This window comes from Cryptomeria japonica, chromosome 3 (assembly GCF_030272615.1).
Source record: "Cryptomeria japonica chromosome 3, Sugi_1.0, whole genome shotgun sequence".
NCBI classification, from domain to species: domain Eukaryota; kingdom Viridiplantae; phylum Streptophyta; class Pinopsida; order Cupressales; family Cupressaceae; genus Cryptomeria; species Cryptomeria japonica.
In genome coordinates, this window is record NC_081407.1 from 975461619 (window position 1) to 975479930 (window position 18312).

Below are 18312 nucleotides of genomic sequence, written 5' to 3' on the forward strand. Positions count from 1 at the left end.
CCTAAGGATTTTCATTATATTCAGTTTGGCTTTTCAATGGCAGCATCTTAACCTGTGGTCACATATCATTCTCTCATTGAACCTGTATATGGTTCTTCATCTTTTCCCATTACATTCAAAATATAGTAGACTTTGAAAGGGCTATGCTAGTAATATTTTTTAAGGAAAATGGAATGCAATAGATGTCTAGGAAAATGAATGTCCTTAAACTTTTAAGGTCCAGTTTGCCAATTCAATTAGATTTTGTGTATGCAAAAACTAATTATAAAATAACTAACTTCATATATATTGCATAACTAAGATTACCACATAGTTCATTGCAATCTCACAATGCATTGCATCATATCAACATTAATAATATTGTAATCGGTATGCATATCTTTTATTGGTAAACTCCCCTTAGAAGGTGCCATTTGGCATAGATGCCATGGCTAAGAGGCATCTCTTTTGTTAAATTTAGCCAGGACTTGCACTCAGCCTTGCTCATAGAATTGTATGTGGTAGTTTACTCAATTTATCATTCAATATTCATACTTTTTAAGCATGTGGCATGTCTCTAGGGGACATGGACATGACTCTTCATTATGATAGCTCCAACAGTTTACCACTTGAGCTCAGCCCATTTGACTCCAATGCATATATATTTTACTGCACACACACACACACATTATAATTGAGATTATTACATACAAACACACACATATAATTCACAACTTTTTATGTGATTATGAAATTCCTTCTAGGTACACTTTATTTTTGATGAGTAGAATTTTACTTTTTACAGACAAAGCTTTGTTCAGAAATTTTAATAAAATTTAAATAAATATTAGCGAATTTTGAAGGGATTGTAAGTGTTAGTTATGTGAAGTCCAATGGACTCACTTCTTTTTCCCTCCGATTATTTGTCTTTTCGACTTCTCTTGGAGATGGATAAAGTTATGGATAATGTAGTCTTTTTGTATTCATTTGCTGAAGCAATTACTTTGCTGCTGTGTGTAAACAAATCTTAGATATTAATACATAGATTTCCCCTGCTCCCTGTGGATGTAGACAAATTGGTGAACCACGTAAATCTGGTGTTTCGTGTCTCAATTTGTTTGTCTTTCATTCTTTATTTCTGATTTTGTCAATTGGTTTATTCGCACTTCATATTCAACAATTGGTATCAGAGCTCGATGAAGAAGCTGATGGAAAATTGGTGAAGAATTTCCGGAAACATGGAAGATGTGGATAAATGGAGAATAGAAAAATTCTAAGGATAGAATTTTGGATTGTGGAGGATGCAAACAGAATCATTGCTGATTAAAGGATACCTCTCACTTACGTTGGAAGGCAAAGCCAAGAAGCCAAATACGATGGCTGATGAGGAGTGGGAGAGGTTGGATAAGAAGGCAAGAGCAATCATCATCCTCTCTCTATCCGGCAACGTTTTATATAATGTTTCAGCAGAAACAACATCAAAAGGATTGTGGGATAAACTGTCTGATGTGTATGAAATGGCTTCAGCTTTGATCAAAATTTCCCTCATGAAGAAGTTGCATAATTTGAAGATGAAGGAAGGAGGCAATATGTCGAATCATTTCAATGAATTCAATACCTTAATTAGCCAATTGATTTGGGTGAGCATAAATTTGGATGATAAAATCAAAGCTATTTTATTGTTGTGTTCTCTATTGAAGAGTTGGGAAGGAGTAGTAATGGCAATCAGCAATTTGGCATCTGGCAAGGACATTGAAATTTGATGATGTTGCTGGGACTCTTTTTAGTGAAGACATGAGGAGGAACAATCAAGGAACCTCATTGGGTGATGCCTTGATTTTTGGCAATAGAGGGAGGCATCAAGATAGAGGCAGAAATAACAATAGGAGGATATCAAAATCTGCAAGCAGATCTAAGTCTAGAGGAAGAAATGGAGGTTGCTGGTTTTGTGGCAAAGGAAACACCAAAAAGAATTGTTGGTCATACAAGAAAGTATAGAATCAATCAAAGGACAACGAAGTTAATACCACATACGAACAAGATGAAGGTGCTTTGGTCTTGCCAATAAGTGAAACTACAACAGATTTGTGGGTGTTGGACTCAACTCCATGCGGAAAGCTTTCAAAAACTATCATGAAGGCAAACTTGGTAGAGTGAAATAAGCGGCTATTGTGGGATGTGAGACATGTTCCTAAACTCAAAAGTAATTTGATTTCTGTAGGACAACTTGATGCTCAAGGATGCAACATTGCCTTTTCTTCAAACTCTTGGAAGGTGACCAAAGGAGCCTTAGTGGTTGCAAGAGGCAACAAATTGGGTACTTTATATGTGCTAGAGAACCTCGCTAAAGTGGGAGCTGCGATGGCGGTTGTGGATAGCAAGATAGAACTTTGGCACAAGAGGCTTGAGCATATGAGCAAGAGGGGACTTGAAATCATGCTCAAAAGGAATCAATTTCCAGGTTTGAAATCCATTGATTTGGAGTTGTGTGAGCATTGTATCTATAGAAAACAAAGGTGGACCAGCTTTTTGAAGACCAAACATGACAAGAAGACAAAGCCCTTGGAGCTCGTGCACTTAGATGTGTTTGGTCTTGAAGGCAACCTCTGTTGGAGGAGCAAATTATTTTGTCACTTTTCTTGATGATTGCACTCACAAAGTGTGGATTTATATGCTAAATAGGAAATCAAAAGTATTTAGTAAATTAAAAAAATTTCAAAGCTATTGTTGAGAATCAAATGGAGAATAAAATAAAATGTTTAAAAACAGATAATGGGGGAGAGTTATGCTCTTTGGAGTTTGATAATTATTGTGCAAATAATAGCATCCAACTTATCAAGGTTCTTCCATTCACCCCTCAAGAAAATGGTGTAGCTGACAGGTTGAATCGAATTATTTTAGAGAGGGCTTGGAGTATACTCTCTAATGCAAGTTTAGGCAAGGAATTTTGGGCAGAGGTGCTTAACACAACAATATATTTAATTAATCAAGATCCTTCATCTCTTTTGGATTTTTGACATTCTAAAGGAAAAATGGTTGGGGAGAAGGATTTCTTGCACTCATCTACAAGTTTTGGCTGTGAAGCGTTTGCTCACATTCCTAAGGAGAAGAGAACGAAACTGGATCCCAAATTAAAAGGGTGCGTCTTTGTTGGCTATGAAGAGGAACAATATGGTTTCAGATTGTGGGATCCTATGGCCAAACAACTAGTCAATAGTCGGGATGTAGTCTTCAATGAAAAGGTGTTCCCAGGTTTGCAAGACACTAGTGAAAGAATACGTGCCTCTGTCTGATATTACAAATGGTAATATTCACAATCCACTAGCACCAAGTAATTCACAGTATCAAGTGTTACTAGGAAATTTGCAATCCACCCAAGTTATTTCTCTACCCACAGTAACAAGAGTTGTGGGAGAAGCTCCTCTTTTGCACTCCCAATCACCCACCCCTATTACCTTTTCTATGCATGAGGAAGCTTCTACCATGCACTCCGCTTCATAGAAATCACAACAATGGCCTGTTTCTACCTTGCCACGATCCCACTCTTCTTCATTCCTCATCTCTAATAATCTACCTCCACGGCCTGACCAGTCCATGCTAGATTTGACCCATGTAGGAAGTGTTCAAGGCTCCATGTAATCATCTGAACACTACTTATCATTGTCGATAAACACAAACTCACGGCCTGAGTTGGGAGAAGTAACTCCCATGGAGCATAGTCTCCTTTCATGATAGCATGTAATAGAGCCTCTTGCATCACAAATGGATCACACATAGCCTCCTATTCGTGATTTGCCCCTCTAACTTGTGCCCTGCTTTGCAACATGCATCTCCTTTGCCATTTATGCAAATGCCTTAGGTCATTGGTGCAGAGTTTGTTTCAAGTTTGCAACATCCAAATTTAGCACCAACAATCACTCCAAATTCCCGCATTGTTAGCAATAAGGATATTTCATAGATTGTAAATATAGTGTCAGGCAATTACCAAGCTGCGGCTGATGACTTTCCTGGAGTTAGAAATATCGAGGACATTTTGCCCATTATCAATTAATTACATTCCTGCCAAAAATGGCGTCTATTGTGCATTAAATGCACCACTTCTTTCAAATTCGCCCAATGTGTAATAAGTGCCCCATCAAGCCAGAAATTGCCCATTATGCTTTGAATGCTCCACCATCTCCAAAATCAGCTACATGCAATAAATGCTCCATTATCTCGCCATGCATTGACTCAGCCGCCACTTGGTCAAATATTCTAGCAATGAATGTGCCACCATGTTGCCATGCATTCAATAGATTCTCGCCATGCAAGTGGACCCCGTTGTCCTAGGAACTTTTATAATTTTTCGGGTTGTGCTTCATTAATATGGAATATTCTCTTTGCATGCCGCCAACTCATCCTTTACAAGAATCTTTCCATTCCGTGCTCACAAAAGATATTTCGGACGATTGCCCTGCCTTGGAAGAATTTTAACAATCTTTTCCACTTCTCAAGGATTCCTACACATCCAGAATTCGAGGAGAGAGAATTTTATCCTGGAAGAATTTTCTTGTGTTTTTGAATTTATCTTGTTCCGTAAAAGATTTTTGATCAATTTGTCACTTCTCCTATTTTTTAGGAATTTTTTCCATTTTTAGCTCCGGAATTCAGGAGAGAAAAAATTCTCTTCCTTGGTCAATTTTTCCTTCGTCGTGAAATTTCTTCCTCTTTGGGCGAATTTCTACCTTGAGAGAGGAATTTTGATTTTCTTCCTTGACTTAATTTCCATGCCCCTCTTTTAATACCAATTTCATCACATGGAAGAATTCCTCACCCAAAAGGAAATTCCTTCCTTACCCCTGTCTAGCGCTCCTCTCCTAAACTGGGCGCCAATTTCACTCTAAGTAGGAAAATTGCAATTGGAGGAAAAATCCTCCATACCCCCAATATGGCGCTTTGCTTCTAACTTGGGCACTGTTTTGATGCCATGGAGGAATTTCACCTTGGAAGGAAAATTCCTTCCTTACCTTGCTTTGGCGCTCCCTCCCTGGTCATGGGCGCTGAAATGATGCTGTGTAGGAATTTTGGGTTGGGAGGAAAATTCCCCCACAACCCCAATCTAGCACTCCATCTCTCATGCTTGAGCGCTAGAAACACATGGTGAAGGATTTCTTGTCTTGGAGGAAAATTCCTCCAAGACCTTGATCTGGCGCCCACCTATTTGGAATATGCTCTTGCCAATGTAAGGATTTCCTTGATTTGTGACCAAATTTAGCCAATTTTTTAATCTTTTCTAGATTGGGATGCCAATTTAGGATTGAAGTGATTTTCCCTGCCTTAGAAGATTTTTTCGAGCTTTTCCACTTTAGGAAAGAATCCAGACAACCATTTTGATCAACTATCTGCTTTTTCAACTTTTCGGATTTAGACAAATATTCTCAGGAATGTTCTGCCTTCAGTGTCGGCCCTGCCAGTGAAGAACCTGCCAAAAATAAACTTACTAAAAGTAGTAAGTACTTCAAAACACCAAAATTAGGGTGAATCAGGACAGGATGGCACTTACGAAAAATAGAAACTACTAAAAATAGCAAGTTTGATTTTTGGCAAAATGAAAACAATCCGGGAGGTAGTGAAATTCCCTAAAAAATATTCAGAATTTGCTCAGATTTCACTGGTAGCTTCGTTGAAGGGTCTTGATTCCAATGCAATGTTTGGGTTTTTCAAAACCCTAAGGAAAAGACCTCAAATCTAAGTTTGAAGGGCATAACCCTAAAATGGACCAAACGAGTTCCAGACTTAGCCAAATTTGCTCAAATGACTTGCAAACTTGATCAAATTCACCCAAAACACTTGCAAATTGGGGAGACCGAAGAGACTACTGCTAAAAGACCCATAGAACCACAACCAAAAGACCAAGAGGACCTAAAAAGTAGGGTGTCCCCATTCGCAATGGGGCGATGTGTGAAAACCTCACAACACTACCTTCAAGGAAGGCTGCAAAGATGTCAATTGCGAGAAATGGATGGATGCAATGAAGGAGGAAATGGACTCACTCATGGCCAATCACATCTAGGACTTGGTGAAGCTTCCACTTAATCAAAGTGCATTGAAGAATCAATGGGTGTACAGATTGAAAGAGGAAGAGGGAGGCAAGAAATGCTATCGGGCCAGATTGGTAGTGAAGGAGTATGATCAGCAAAAGGGGATAGACTTTAATGAGATTTTATCACCGGTTGTGAAGATGACAACGATTCAAGCCGCTTTGGGCTTTGCAATGGTATATGACCTTGAGATAGAACAACTTGATGTGGAGATTGCAATTCTCTATGGCAACATTGAAGAGGAATTGTATATGCAGCAGCCCGAAAGTTTTGAGAAACAAAGGCAAGAGGATTTGTGTTGCAGATTGAGGAGAAGTTTATATGGGCTCAACTAGTCTCGTGGTAATTGTATCTCAAGTTTGACTCCTTCATGACTACGCAACATTTCTCACGTTGCGAATTTGATCCACGTGTCTACTACAAGGTGCTAGATAATGGTGAGTTTGTTTTATTGCTGCTCTATGTTGATGATATGCTAGTATAATCGGAAATAGCATGCATGTTGTTCGTGATTTGAAGCAATAGTTCGCTCACATGTTTGCAATGAAGGATTTAGGGGTAGTGAAGAGGATTCTTGGTATGATCATAATCCAGGATAGATGGAAGAGAGAAATTAGATTGTCACAAGAGAAACATATTGACAAGGTTTTGTACAGGTTTAATATGAAGAGTGCTAAGGCTATTAGCACACCACTAGGTGGTCATTTTCGTTTATCCTTCACAATGTGTCCCAAGACACAAGAAGAAATGAAAGGTATTTCATATTCATCATCTATTGGGAGTCTCATACATTCCATGTTATGCACTCGTCCAGATAATGCCCATGCAGTGGGAGCAGTGAGCAAATTTATTAGCAATCCGGGTTAAACTCATTGGCAAGAAGTCAAGTGGATTCTATGGTATTTGAAGGGTACTTCAGATTATGTTTTGTGCTTTGGTGGGAAAGATGCACAATTGCAAGGTTTCGTTGATTTTGATATGGTTGGTGACTTGGACGAACAAAGATCCACTACAAGTTATGTCTTTACATTTGCTGGGACAATGATCAGTTGGGTTTTTAGATTGCAACAGGTAGTTGCACTCTCCAATACCGAGGTTGAATGCATTTCTCTCATTGAAGATGCAAAAGAAATGATATGGTTACAATGGTTGTTAGGTGAATTGGGATGCAAACTGTAGTGTCGTAAATTGTACACCCTTGCTAGGGTGGTACAATTTCACACTTAGGTTAGCACCTGCCTTAGTGTGTCTTGCATCTTGCATTTCTAATTCCCCTTTAAGCATTTAATTAATTAATTTAATTAAATCTAAAGTCATGTTTCATCACTTTACATGTTATAAAGCTGGGCCCTTTACCCTAAGTGTGCCCCTTTTCATTTTATTCCTCCAATGGATCATTTAATCATAAACCCTAATTATGTCTTATTTCGACCTTTAAGGCCCGATTTCGCATATCAAAACATCTCGAAATCCGCTGTAACTTTGGGATGTGCTCTAATATCATCATGTCTAATGGCCCCGAAAATTTGGTGAAAAGTTGGTTGGATTGTGGCGGGAATGCACATGGTCCTCGACTTTTTTCCTGAAATTTCGGGAGCATAATTCTATGATATAATAACACTTAACCCCAAAAGATTGGTGGGAAATTCAAATTCTAGGTCGGCCTAAAGACGAAATTAAGATCTACGGTTTCATACTTAAGAGCTCTCTTTCTTCATTTGAAGGGGTCTTCTTCTAAGAATCTAAGAACAGGTTTTTGGAGCATAAAGAGCCTTCTTTGCAGCGAAAGAGTAGATCTTTGAAGTCTTCAACAACATTCAACATTCATTCATCAACCATTATTTCATCAATTGGGGGCTTTTGAAGATGTAGGAGAACAATAGGAGATCATCGACTAAAGATTGGCTTGTACCTCTCCCTTGGTGTTGGGTATGGTTTCATGTCTTTGCATAAGCTTCATTTGATTCATATTCATGCTTTAGGTCACTTTGCATCATAGATTTGGAGCATTTACTTTGTCAATTATAAGCAATTAGGGTTTACTCTTTAGGGTTGCTCTAGATTGTTTGCTTTCATTTTAGGATCTTGCACACACACAAGGTTCTTGCACACACATTTTCAGTACATTATCGACTATTTGTGGAGGTGGAAATCACCAACACAGGGGTTTGACTAAGGCGAAACCCGATATAGCCACCCAAAACCCTATTTTGCAGATTCAGACACAAGTTCGGATACTAGTGTCGCCGAAAGTTTTTAGGACCGGAGGAGCGCACAGAGACAATTCTTGAGTGTAGATTTCACTAGAAACCCCAAGGACAGGGGCATGGCGCCCTGGTCCTGCCTAGGACAGGGGCGTGGTGCCTTGGTCCTGCCAACAGGATTTGGTAGAACAATGTCTTGCAGGCCTCAGAACTCACCCTATCAGTTGCAGCTCCAAACTTGCAGAATTAGGACAGTGGCGTGGCACCTTGGTCCCGGACATTTTTGCTCAGATTTCAGACATAGGTGCACCTCTTATTTTGCCTCCTAATCTGTACTTATCAGTAGTGTATCAGTTGTTCTTTGATCTGCATTTCCAGATTAGGGTTTGCTTGCTTACTTGCATCCTAGGTTAGATTGCATTTTGAATCATTCCTCTCTCTCATTTACAGCAAGGGAATAGAAAACGTAAGAGGTGGTCCTCGACTCTCTCTTCCACACAAGAAGTAGCCCGAAGTGTGTCACCTCCCTAGGCTCTTTCGTATTCCGTGAGTGTGTATGAGAGTGGGATTAGGGTTTCCATACTTAGTTTCACTTTTTCCCCTACACACAAACAACATGTTTTCAATCTGTTTTGCGATAGCAACAATTGTTAGATTCTATGAGAAGCAAGAACCGAGCCAAGATATGTTGTCAGTCGCAATCACATGGAACTCCAAGCAACAGATGATTGAAGATCAAAATAGCTGAATGAAGAGAAATCTGAAATGAGAGAAAATAGAGACAAAGAAGAGAATTTTGAGAAGACTCTCACTGAGCTATCACTGAACTAGTGAAGGTAAGAGTATAATGTTTTTTATATAGAAAAATAATAGCATATACATCCAAGAAGTGCATTAACTCCCACTCCATAAAAAGTGGGAGGTTATACCTACTTGGTAAATGCCAAAACATGTGGCATAACCTCCTTACATGAAAAAAAAAAAAAAGAGTTATAAAGGTGACACAAAGCTGAAAGAGGGTGAGAAACCCAACCACCCCATAACCCACTTAGGAAATGACAAAATAGTGGTTATGTGAGGTGGCACAACAAGCCAAAAGAGGGTGTGTAACTCAACTACCCCTGAGTAGGTGGGAGTTGCACATGTAGCTGAAGTATTTCACCTCGTGTCCTCATATTAACCACTCCTAATAACCTAAGCAAGCTTAAAAAATGTGTAGGAAAATAAATACCCCCTATCATAAGGAAAAATAAAAATAAAAAAATAAAAAAAATAGAGAGAAAAAACATGAAGGACCATGAAGCCCCTCTTGAAGTAGACACATGTCGCATCCCAAGCAAAGCTCACAAATGAAGGAACTTTCTTCTAGTGAAGGGTTTGGTGAAGATGTTTGCAGTCTGCTCTGATGTAGAACAATATTTTAGATCAATGATGCCTTCCTGAATCAGCTCTTGTATGTAGTGCATATGTATCTCAATGTGTTTCGTTCTTTGGTGATGAATTGGATTTCTTGAGATCTGTATAGCACTCGGATTATCATAAAAGATGACTGTTGGCTTTTTGACTGGGATACCAAACTCAGTGAGAATATTCCGAACCCAAATAGCCTTAGTGGTAGCATTAACAGCCCCTTGATATTCAACCTCTATTGATGAAAGAGCAATTACAGAATGCTTCTTGCTCGACCAACAAATTGGACTGGAACCAAGTGAGAAGCAATATCCTGAAGTAGACTTGCGATCCTAAGAATCACTTGCCCAATCTAAATCTGTATATCCCACCAAGCCAATATCCACGCTTGTTGCATACTGAATTTCATGATTGTGAGTACATTGAATGTAGTGGAGAATCCGCTTAGCTGCTTTCCAATGCAACTCATGTGGCTCCTGCATGAATTGAGAGACCATGCCCACAACATATGAAATGTTAGGTATCGTATAAGTCAAGTAGATGAGACTCCCAACAAGTTGTCAGTATAAAGTACCTTTGACCAAGGGTGAAGAGCACTTAGCCTCAAGTTTGACCCTGACAAAAATGGAGTCGGTGCAATCTTATAGTCCGCTAGGCAAAATTTGGAGAGCATATCAAGTGCATTCTTGGGTTGTCCAAGGAAGATACCTAAAGATGACTAAGTGATCTCAATCCCCAAGAAATAATTCAAAAGACCCAAGTCTGACATCATAAATCTATCATGTAGAGTAGTTTTCACTACCTTGATGGTGACCCCATGTGATCAACAAGTCATCAACATAGAGAACCAGAAATGTGAGTGTTATCCTGTTGCAAAATGTATACGTTTAGATTAGAATGGCATTGAGTGAAACCAACTGTTAGAAAGAATGAGTCCATCTTGGCATACCAAGCTCGAGGAGCTTGTTTAAGGCCATAGAGAGACTTTTGAAGTCGACACGCAAGTGAGGGATCTTGAAAAAACTCTTATGGTTGCTCCATGTAGATTTCCTCCTAAAGGTCACATGAAGTAAGGCACTCTTCACATCCATCTGACGAACTTCCCAACAATGGGCTGCAGCTATAGCAAGGACAAGTCGAATGGAATTCATCTTAGCAACTGGTGCAAAAGTCTCAGAGTAGTCAATCCTGAGAACCTAGGAGAATTCTTTTGCTACCAAGAGAGCCTTATGCTTATAAACCAACCCATCTGCTACAAATTTTGTTCGAGAGATCCACTTACATCGAACAAGTTTTCTTCCCTTAGGAAGAGGGACTAAATCCCATGTGTGATTCCTTTCTAAGGAATTGAACTCTTTCGGCATTGCAGCATCCCACTCTGGAATACTTGAAGCTTCTCGAAAAAACTGCGGATGAGAAACTGAAGCAATGAAGAGATGTGGAGCTTGCTGAAATTGTGACCTTGTTCTTCTTGTATCTGATGGATCACCCAATCAATCACCAGCTGACTCAAATGTTTGGTGAGCCCAAAGAGGCATTGAGGCTAGAGAGTCTTGGGGAGAATCATCAACCTTTGAATGATGACTACGAGAGGAATGTGAATCCTCATCATCATTGTTGCCATCGGAAGTGGAGGAAGAAGACTCCTCATTAGGATTAAGAGGATTAAGATCCTTTGAAGAACTATCATCATGATGCAATGTCTCCAATGTGATGGTGGATGGAGAAGTGGTATGAGAAGAATTGGAAGAAGTCTCCTCAAAACAAATACTCCTCTCAATGAACAACTCATGGGTGGTTGGATGGAGCAGTCTGTACCCTTTGACATCATCTGGATACCCAACAAATATGCAATGCTTGCTTTGCGGGTCCATAGCCTTATGTTTCTCTACTGGTATGTGGGCCCATACAAGAGAACTAAACACTCTGAAGTGCTTAACTATGGGTTTTCAATCAATCTAGGCTTGAAAAGGAGTTACCCCCTTCACAACTTTGTGAGGAACTCGGTTCTGGATGTAACACGCATAGTTAATGGCCACTACCCAGTACTAAGGTGCCAAAGACTTGGAGTGAATTATACAATTAGCCATCTCCTTCAAGGGTTTGTTCTTGCTTTCTGCGACACCATTCTGTTGAGGACCTTATGGAATTGTGTGTTGCATGTTGATACCTTTTGAAGCACAAAACTGTTCAAACTGATTGTTATCATATTCACCCCAATCGTCTGTATGCAAAATCTTGATGTTTTTCCCAGATTGTTTCTTTGCAAAAGCTTTGAAATCTAGAAAATTCTCAAAGACCTCAAACTTTTTTCTGAGAAAGTAAATCCATGTATATCTAGAAAAGTCATTAATAAATGTCAAGACATATCTACCCCTGCTGAAAGATGGTTGTTGAAATGGTCCTGCCAAGTCACTGTGTACCAACTACAATAGTTGTGTAGCTCTCCATGCTTTGCCGTTATCATACTTCTCCCGAGGATGCTTACCAAGAATGCATCGTTGGCAAACTCCATCGGAAAATCGAATAGAAGACAACCCTGAAACTATGTTTTGTTGACTAAGTTGTTGCAAGTAATGGTAGTTCAAGTGGCCAAGCCGTTGATGCCCCAAATAACTCACCTCATTTGCATGAGTAAGACTGCCGAATGAGAGTTAGGAACAAAATGAGAAAACTAATAAAGTCTGGATTGATGATTTGCTTTTCCCACAACATTAGTAGACCCATTATGTATTTCACTGATTACCTCTGTATCTGGTGTGAACTCAACTCGCTTGTCAAAACCAGTGTGAGTGATCTGATAAATAGATAGGAGATTAGTTGATAAAGATGGAACACAAAGGACATCCTCAAATGTTCTTTCACCAACATCAACAGATCCTCTCCCATGCACATCAACAGGAGTGTCATCACCCATTAGTATGGAAGGCATAGAATATGACTCTAAAGAGGTGAAATCATCTTCTGAAGAAGCCATGTGATGTGAAGCACTCGAGTCACTCATCGAAGAATTTAGTTGTGAAGCAACAACAACTAGGGCCTTACCCTTTCCTTTCCCCTTACTCTTATTAGTGTTCTTAGAAGATCCTTTTGATGAACTCTGTTTGATTGAATCGGGCACCTTGATATTATTCTTTTCTAGAAGATGTGAAAGGTGATCAATTTGTTTCTTTCAAAACTTATGTTCATCATGGTCAGGCCTCTTACAGTAAGAACACTCGATCTTCTCCTTCTTAGGTTGTTCACCTTTTGATGAAGAGGTCTGATTATCTGCTTTTGAAGTAGAAGATTTTTTGATCTTTCTTTTTCTCTCCTTGGTTCTTTTGTTTCTTATCTTGTTTACTAAATCCTTTTTGTTCTTTTGTGCCTTGATTTACAGCTAACACACGTGACTTAGAGGGTTTGATTGTACCCATTTGAACCAATTTTTCCTACTCCTTAGTGAGCTCTGCAGTAAATTCATCTAGAGAAGGCATTTGAATGTAGTACCTAGGGAACATTTTGTAGCATAGAATGTAGAAACAAACATTGAATAGTTAGGGCCAAGCTTAGAAAGAATGCTCAAGATCAGTTGCTTATCAATCTTTTTAGTTCCACACTATTCCAACTGCAATCTTACAGATTTGAGTTTTGTGAAGAAGTCTTGTATAGTGTTGAAATTGGTTGGATTCAACCCTATGAGTTCATTTTCCAATTGATGACCTCTAAACTCGTCCTGCTTACCAAAGAGGTTTTCCAAAGTGGTCCACACTCCATTTGGTGTAGTGGTAGATTCAATGTGAAAAAGAAGGCCAGGGGAGACTGACATGCATAGAGTACCAAAGATTTCATCACATTTGTTAAACCATTTTATCTTTTCTTTAGCATCTTGAGGTTCAAAAATCAAGTCCCATAGTAACGCAATGATATCCATATCTTTTCAAATATATTATCATCTTAGATTTCCATTCAAAATAATTATATGGTGTTAAAAGATAAATTGTAGATGCATCCATGATTGTAGAAGAGAAGATTGCAAATAATTAGGAAGAGTGCAAGAAAGAAGACACACAGGACACCCTCCTTTCCACTAGTCTCAAAACATCACCCCTCCAAAATATTACAAGGATGGCACTTTATAATGTAATTATGACTATCGGCTATGATTATACTAGATCAATGGATAGATGCTATGGTGTTGTACTTATATTAGTAATCGCTGCTTTAATTATCATCGCTACTGTTATATATGGAAACATCCCGTTTTACGGGAATGTTTCTGCCGGTATATGGATTTTTCTTTGTCTTCCATTAAAGTTTAATGAATCGCTAGACACGGATCCTATCTTAATCATTGGACATTATAATCGATGCCAATGAAGTTAATCGTAGTACCATAGGATATGGACCCGCCTAGTATTGACGTCTCCTCTGTCTGATGATATGTCTTTATCGCTGCTTTTGATCGCTTATGCATTGACCAGTATTCTAATAACTCCACTGTTGTATAATCTTCATCGTGGTTTGATATAGAGCTTATTGGCTTCCAAGTAGATCACTATGTTGCTTGTAGCCATTATTCCATACGAATGGTCCTTGGATGCTTGCGAGTCTTAATTCCAATGGATGAGCTCCTCCATCTTCTAATATTAAAATGTTTTTGCCCTTTTACTTCACCAACACGATTGAATATGGTATTAGTTGATGACATCTATCACTATGATGTATATTAGTTTTGGTTTATCAATATGAGTCAGCTTCTACTCCATAGACGGCTTGGGAAATATTCACTGCTTAGGACATGCTGAGATCAAAACCACCCATCGCTATCACATGTTTCTGTAACACTTCACATTTGATACAAATCTTTCATCAGCTTTGCTGATATGATCAACAAGGGTATATAATACCCTTTAATTGATTATCATTTCTGCAATTTTGTCTCTTTTAGAGACTTCACAAAATTGAGAAATACTAGTGATGTAATGTCCAATTTTGGGGACACTACAAAATGCTGAAAAAAGCCTCCAATATTACCAAAATGCTGCAATCACCTAGATCTCAAAGGAACACATATATATATGTCAACCAAATTAACTAGAAGCTTATTTTCCTTTAAACAGTTCTGATTCTCCAGGTCACATGAGAATGTAGGAGAAGAGCATACTTGGTTTTTAAGAAACATACTAGCTATCTAATAGTCTTAAATCTCTCTAAAAAATTAAAAAAAACAATGAACTATACCAGACAACATGGCTTTGATACCATGTTAGATTCTGTTATGTGAGAAGCGAGAATCGAGATAGGATCTGATGTTGGTCGTAAATTACATGCAACTCCAAGCAACATATGATCGAAGAGCAAAATAGTTGAATGGAAGAGAAATCTAAAATGAGAGAAAAAAAAGGAGAAAGAAGAGAATTTTGAGAACTCTCACCAAACTATCATTGAACTAATGAAGGTGAAAGTATAATGCTTATTATATAGAAATATAATAGCATATACATTCAAGAGGTGCATTAACTCTCACTCCCCATAAAAAGTGGGAGGTTTTACCTACTTAGTAAAAGTCAAAACATGTGGCATAACCTCCTTACATGAAAACAAAAAGGGAGTTATAAAGGTGGCATATAAGGCCGAAAGAGGGTGAAAAATCCAACTACCCCATAACCCACTTAGAAAATGACAAAATAGTGGTTATGTGAGGTGGCACAAGCCAAAAGAGAGTGTGTAACCCAACTACCCATGAGTAGGTGGGAGTTACACATGTAGTTGAAGTATTTCGCTATGTGTCCTCATATTAACCACTCCTAATAACTTAAGCAAGCTTAAATAATATGTATAGGAAAATAAATACCTCTTAACATAAGGAAAAATAAAAAAACTACACTAACAACAATGCTATTCACTTGGCCAAGAATGCTGCTTTTCATAATTGAACTAAGCACATTGAGCTGCGATATCACTTCATCCGTAGCATACTTAAAGAAGGCAAACTCAAAGTTGACAAGATCCACACCAAGGCGAATCTGGCTATTGTGTTGATGAAGATAGTTCCAAGGGAGAAGCTCGAGTTTGCAGGGCTTCTCTTAGCATTGTCAAGATGTGACAATAGGGCTGAAGTGGGGGAACATCTCTGAGTGACTTGCAGTAGTGGTTTGACTTCAAGTGGGAGCTTGTTAGTTATGTGAAGTCCAACAGAGACACTTCTTTTTCCCTCCAATTGTTTGTCTTTTTGACTTCTCTTGGAGATGGATAAAATAATGGATGATATAGTCTTTTTGTATTCATTTGTTGAAGCAGTTTCTTTGCTGCTGTATGTACAAACAAAACTTAGATATTAATACAGAGATTTCCCCTACTCCTTATGGATGTAGCCAAATTGGTGAACCACATAAATCTAGTGTTCCATGTCTCAATTTGTTGTTGTCTTTCATTCTTTATTTCCGATTCTGTTAACTAGTTTATTTACACTTCATATTCAACAATAATGATATATATATTTTCTGTTAGTGAATAGTAAAGATCCATTGATATAGTAGCAGCAGTTTGCACCATAGTAGCATTAGTCTGTAAAAAATCGCGATTATACCTGATTAATCCTGAATCCTAGAGCCAACCAATTTATTCCCCGAAAAAATCCTAATTCACGAAAAAATTGTTGACCCAATTTTCAATGATTTTTTGCATTTAAATCACGTTAAAAACCCCCAAAAATGGCAAAAAAAGTGAAAAAAATCATTGAAATTACTTGCAAAACAATAGGAAAACTTGTGAAATTACTGAATTGCGTTGAAATAGGGTTGATTCAAGACAATGTGGAATCAACGTTGAAAAAGTTTGTTATTTTGTCCATTTTTGGGGGGTTCACCATTCCCCATACTTCTTGTTCAAACCCACGAGCTCAATGACCCAACAAAGGCAGAAAGCTCATGAGCTCAATGGCCCAGCAGGGGTTTGAACCTTGGTGGCTGCCTCATCAATGGAGTGTTTCTACCACAACACTAAATGCCCGAAGACATATATAATATATATGGATATATGATTTATAATTTATAATTGATATAGTTAATTTTTGCTCAAACAAAGACATACAATTAATTTTGTGAGCAATATATCCAAAGTGCTCCACGAAATAAATCTGAATGACAGCAAACAAGCTTACATATTTGTAATAAAAGAGCTTCCAACGCACAACCATTAAAATTTGTCTCTACTTAAAATAGTAGTTGCAAGCTAGGTATTGCCAACACCAATGGCTTGCTAATCTTTTACTTCAGCTAAACAAATGCCTTTTGTTGAATTCTACCCCATATAAAAGACTTACCAAATGCTATCAGGGAATATAAAGCATTGCAACTGTGGAATATGATTTGATAAGCTTTCTCAAATATTGAACTACCCCTAGAAAACTCCTTGCCTCAATCACAATGAAAGTATTGGATCACTTCAAAATGGCTTCCACTTTTACTAAATTCCTAACAATAGCTGGATCTCTATCTGATAAATTTTGATCTCAGCTACTTCATAGACTCAGCTAATCTTAGACAACTATATGGTGTATTTGGTGACTACCCTTTTAAAATGTTAAATGAATATTGATGTAATCAGCAATATGAATATTAACAACAAAAATCTATTTTCTACAATTCATGGGTTAAAACTCTATTTTATTTACTCTCTACATCTCTATGCTATGGAAATGCCTTTTAAGTTTTAAAAAAAAGAAGTTTGTGTCTATTTTTCTACAATTTTTTACAATTTTTTAAAGTCCAATTTTTTACCCATTTTTTCAAAAAATCTTTTACTTTTTGTTTGCCAATTTTTTTCCCAAGCGATTTTTGTTGCTATGATATAAGGCATTGCAATTGTGGAATATGATTTGATAAGCTTTCTAAAATATTGAATTAACCCTACAAAACTCCTTGCCTAAATCACAATGAAATTCTTGGATCACTTCCAAATGGCTTCCACTTTTACTATTTTGTCTGTTAACTTTTGATCTTAGTTACTTCATAGACTTAGTTGATATTTGATCTCAGACTTAGACAACTATTTGGTGTATTTGGTGACTGCCCTCTTAAAAAGTTAACTGAATATTTGCCCTATGTAATCAGCAATATGAATATAAACAACAACAAAAATATTTTCTACAATTAATGGGTTAAACTCTATTTTATTGCTCTTTATATCTCTATGCTATGGAAATGCCCTTAAGTTATTTAAGAAAATAGTTTGTCTCTTTTTCTACAATTTTTTAAATCCAAATTTTCACCATTTTTTCAAAAAATCTTATACTTTTGGTTTGCTGATTTTTTCCCCAAACAATTTTGGCTACTATGGGACTCAACTTTTCACAATGATAAGAAGTAAGAGTAAACAAACAGAGATCCAAAATAACATATTGAAGCAAATTGCAGTAATATTGAAATGAGAAAGCAGCTACTCTGATCCAAAAATATACTAGTAGCCATTCACATGGTGAAGGAGAGCAGATAAACACTGATACAAATTGATGTATGGAAGCAAAATGCTGAAATATTGAAGTGAGAAAGCAGAGCCATTCCAAGGGGGCTGACATCTCAAAAGCAATTCAACAATAAATAAATTAATCAGTTGATGATTTCTAAATCCCAGAAATCTAATAATGTTGACCAATA

The 18312-nt window shown here is 37.7% G+C and overlaps 1 protein-coding gene across 3 annotated transcripts in view; it reads left to right on the forward strand.

The window, feature by feature from the left end:
• Nucleotides 1-18312, forward strand: part of LOC131078378 (uncharacterized) — a 49554-nt gene that overhangs the window by 23911 nt on the left and 7331 nt on the right. The gene's annotated exons all lie outside the window — the stretch shown is intronic.